Source organism: Lolium rigidum, chromosome 4, assembly GCF_022539505.1.
Source record: "Lolium rigidum isolate FL_2022 chromosome 4, APGP_CSIRO_Lrig_0.1, whole genome shotgun sequence".
Classification (NCBI taxonomy): domain Eukaryota; kingdom Viridiplantae; phylum Streptophyta; class Magnoliopsida; order Poales; family Poaceae; genus Lolium; species Lolium rigidum.
The window spans coordinates 52,420,569-52,425,689 of NC_061511.1; positions in this window are offsets into that span (position 1 = coordinate 52,420,569).

The window sequence follows — 5,121 nt, forward strand, 5'->3', positions numbered from 1 at the left end:
GTCTCCAACGTATCGATAATTTCTTATGTTCCATGCTACTTTATTGATGATACCTACATGTTTTATGCACACTTTATGTCATATTCGTGCATTTTCTGGAACTAACCTATTAACAAGATGCCGAAGTGCCAGTTCCTGTTTTCTGCTGTTTTTGGTTTCAGAAATCCTAGTAACGAAATATTCTCGGAATTGGACGAAATCAACGCCCAGGTTCCTATTTTGCCCGGAAGCATCCAGAACACCCGAGAACCGCTAGAGAGGGGGCACAGGCCCACCAAACCACAGGCCGGCGCGGCCAGGGGGGCCCGCGCCACCCTATGGTGTGGGCACCCCTTCGACCCTCCTCCGCCGCCTCTTCGCCTATTTAAAGCCCTTGCATCGAAAACCCTTAAAGAGGAAGCCACGGTACGCGAAACCTTCCAGAGCCGCCGCCATCGCGAAGCCAAGATCTGGGGGACAGGAGTCTCTGTTCCGGCAACCTGCCGGAGCGGGGAAGTGCCCCCGGAAGGCTTCTCCATCGACACCGCTGCCATCTCCACCGCCATCTTCATCACCGCTGCTGCTCCCATGAGGAGGGAGTAGTTCTCCATCGAGGCTCGGGGCTGTACCGGTAGCTATGTGGTTCATCTCTCTCCTATGTACTTCAATACAATAATCTCATGAGCTGCCTTACATGATTGAGATTCATATGATGATGCTTGTAATCTAGATGTCATTATGCTAGTCAAGTGGGTTTTACTTATGTGATCTCCGGAGACTCCTTGTCCCACGTGTGTAAAGGTGACGAGTGTGTGCACCGTGTGGGTCTCTTAGGCTATATTTCACAGAATACTTATTCACTGTTATGAATGGCATAGTGAAGTGCTTATTTATATCCCTTTATGATTGCAATGTGTTTTGTATCACTATTTATCTATGTGCTACTCATGTGATGTTATTAAAGTAGTCTATTCCTCCCGCATGGTGTAATGGTGACGAGTGTGTGCATCGTGTAGTTCTTGTCGTAGATTATGATCATGATCTCTTGTAGATTGTGGAGTTAATTGTCATTATGATAGTATTGATGTGATCTATGCCTCCTTCGTAGTGTGATGGTGACAGTGTGCATGCTATGTTATTACTTGGTTTATTTTGCAAAGATCTATTATACTCTAAGGTTACTTAAACATGAATATCGAATGTTGTGGCGCTTGTTAACTCCGGCATTGAGGGTTCGTGTAATCCTACACAATTAGTGGTGTTCATCATCCAACAAGAGTATATGTAGCACAAAGGAAAGAGAACTTATTTATTATGTGATCAATGTTGAGAGTGTCCACTAGTGAAAGTCTAATCCCTAGGCCTTGTTCCTAAATACTGCTATCATCGCTTATTCTTGTTTCTTTAGCGTTACTACTGCATGTTTACTTCCCGCAATATTACTACCATCAACTCGCACGCCAGACAAGCACTTTTACGGCGCCATACTACTTGCTCATATTCATTCATACCACTTGTATTTCACTATCTCTTCGCCGAACTAGTGCACCTATTAGGTGTGTTGGGGACACAAGAGACTTCTTGCTTTGTGGTTGCGGGGTTGCATGAGAGGGATATCTTTGACCTCTTCCTCCACGAGTTCGATAAACCTTGGGTAATCCACTTAAGGGAAACTTGCTGCTGTTCTACAAACCTCTGCTCTTGGAGGCCCAACACCGTCTACAAGAATAGAAGCACCCGTAGACATCAAGCACTTTTCCGGCGCCGTTGTCGGGAGGAAAGGTAAAAGGCACTCATACTCCGGTTCCGGTGTAACGATACTTTTCCGGCGCCATTGTGTGTGTGCTCGAAGCTATTTCCTTTAGACTCGCAATTGCGGCATTTGGTTTCTTGTTTACACTAGTTGGGCATAATGGAAAACAACAAAAATATGAGAGATCTTTATGAACTTTATCTTGAATTAGGACATGATGTGTTTGAAGAAAGAATTAAGAAACCCATGGAACTTTATATGCATGCTAATGGGAATGTTATTACTATGAATGCTTTGAACACTATTGTTGCTAATGCTATGGAAAATTCTAAGCTTGGGGAAGCTGGCTTTGATGAGCATGATATTTTTAGTCCCCCAAGCATTGAGGAGAAAGTTTTCTTTGATGATACTTTGCCTCCCATTTATGATGATTATAATGATAGTAGTCTTTTGTTACCACATGTTATGGAGGATAAATTTGATTATGATTACAATATACCTCCTATATTTGATAGCTACTTTGTTGAATTTGCTCCCACTACAATTAATAAGAATGACTATGCTTATGTTGGGAGTAGTAATTATTTTATGCATGAGACTCATGATAAGAATGATTTAAGTGATAGTTATATTGTTGAGTTTGCTCATGATGCTACTGAAAGTTATTATGAGAGAGGAAAATATGGTTGTAGAAATTTTCATGTTACTAAAATGCCTCTCTATGTGCTGAAATTTTTGAAGCTACACTTGTTTTATCTTCCTATGCTTGTTACTTTGCTCTTCATGAACTTGTTTATTTACAAGATTCCTATGCATAGGAAGCATGTTAGACTTAAATGTGTTTTGAATTTTCCTCTTGATGCTCTCTTTTGCTTCAAATACTATTTCTTGCAAGTGCATCATTAAAACTGCTGAGCCCATCTTAATGGATATAAATAAAGAACTTCTTGGGAGATAACCCATGTGTTTTTTTACTACAGTACTTTGTTTTATATTTGTGTCTTGGAAGTTGTTTACTACTGTAGCAACCTCTCCTTATCATGTTTTTGTGCCAAGTAAAGTTTCTATGTTAAAGTTGATGTTATATTTGGGATCGCTGCGCAGAAACAGCATTGCTGTCTGTCACGAATCTGGGCACAAGTCTCTGTAGAAAATTCGAAAAAATCTGCCAATTTACGAGCGTGATCCTCAGATATGTACGCAACTTTCATTAGTTTTGAGTTTTTCCGTTTGAGCAAGTCTGGTGCCATTTTAAAATTCGTCTTTACGGACTGTTCTGTTTTTGACAGATTCTGCCTTTTATTTCGCATTGCCGCTTTTGTTAAGTTGAATGAGTTTCTTTGTTCCATTAACTTTCAGAAGTTATGTGCAATGTCCAGAAGTGTTAAGAATGATTGTGTCACCTCTGAACATGTGAATTTTTGACTATGCACTAACCCTCTAATGAGTTTGCTTGAAGTTTGGTGTGAAGGAAGTTTTCAAGGGTCAAGAGAGGAGTATGATATACTATGATCAAGAGGAGTGAAAGCTCTAAGCTTGGGGATGCCCCCGTGGTTCACCCCTGCATATTCTAAGAAGACTCAAGCGTCTAAGCTTGGGGATGCCCAAGGCATCCCCTTCTTCATCGACAAAGTATCAGGTTCCTTCTCTTGAAACTATATTTTTATTCGGTCACATCTTATGTACTTTACTTGGAGCGTCTGTGTGTGCTTTTATTTTTGTTTCGTTATCTTAGTTCTCTGAATAAGTTCATTCTTGTGTGGGAGAGAGACACGCTCCGCTGGTTCGTATGAACACATGTGTTCTTAGCTCATAATATTCATGGCGAAGTTTCTTCTTCGTTAAATTGTTATATGGTTGGAATTGGAAAATGCTACATGTAGTAATTTTAAAATGTCTTGGATAATGTGATACTTGGCAATTGTTGCGCTCATGTTTAAGCTCTTGCATCATATACTTTGCACCCATTAATGAAGAAATACATAGAGCTTGCTAAAATTTGATTTGCACATTTGGTCTCTCTAAGGTCTAGATAATATCTAGTAATGAGTTTTGAACAACAAGGAAGACGGTGTAGAGTGTTATAATGTTTACAATATGTCTTTTATGTGAGTTTTGCTGCACCGGTTCATCCTTGAGTTTGCTTCAAATAACCTTGCTAGCCTAAACCTTGTATCGAGAGGGAATACTTCTCATGCATCCAAAATCCTTGAGCCAACTACTATGCCATTTGTGTCCACCATACCTACCTACTACATGGTATTTCTCCGCCATTCCAAAGTAAATTGCTTGAGTGCTACCTTTAAACATTTCAAAATTTATTACCTCTTATTTGTGTCAATGTTTTATAGCTCATGAGGAAGTATGTGGTGTTTTATCTTTCGATCTTGTCATTTACTTTTGACAGACTTTCACAATGGACTAGTGGCACATCCGCTTATCCAATAATTTTGCAAAAAGAGCTGGCAATGGGGTTCCCAGCCCCAATTAATTAACTTTCATTAATAATTCTCTTCACATGTTTTGCGTTTGATTCATCAGTAAGCAACTTAATTTTGCAAATAGACACTCCTCCATGGTATGTGAATGTTGGAAGGCACCCGAGGATTCGGTTAGCCATGGCTTGTGTAAGCAAAAGGTTGGGAGGAGTGTCATCCATAAATAAAGAAAAAACTAAACTAAAGTACATGTGTAAACAAAAGAGAAGAGGGATGATCTACCTTGCTGGTAGAGATAACGTCCTTCATGGGAGCTGCTCTTGAAAGTCTGGTTGATGAGGTAGTTAGAGTGCCCACTACCATTCGTTGACAACAACAAACACCTCTCAAAATTTTATTTTTATGCTCTCTTCATGTTTTCAAAATAAAAGCTCTAGCACAAATATAGCAATCGATGCTTTCCTCTTTGAAGGACCTTTCTTTTACTTTTATGTTGAGTCAGTTCACCTATTTCTCTCCATCTCAAGAAGCAAACACTTGTGTGAACTGTGCATTGATTCCTACATACTTGCATATTGCACTTATTATATTACTTTACATTGACAATATCCATGAGATATACATGTTACAAGTTGAAAGCAACCGCTGAAACTTAATCTTCCATTGTGTTGCTTCAATGTCTATACTTTGAATTATTGCTTTATGAGTTAACTCTTATGCAAGACTTATTGATGCCTGTCTTGAAAGTGCTATTCATGAAAAGTCATTGCTTTATGATTCGACTTGTTTACTCATGTCATTACCATTGTTTTGATCGCTGCATTCATTACATATGTTTACAATATGATCAAGTTTATGATGGCATGTCACTTCAGAAATTATCTTTGTTATCGTTTTACCTGCTCGGGACGAGCGAGTAACTAAGCTTGGGGATGCCGATACGTCTCCAAC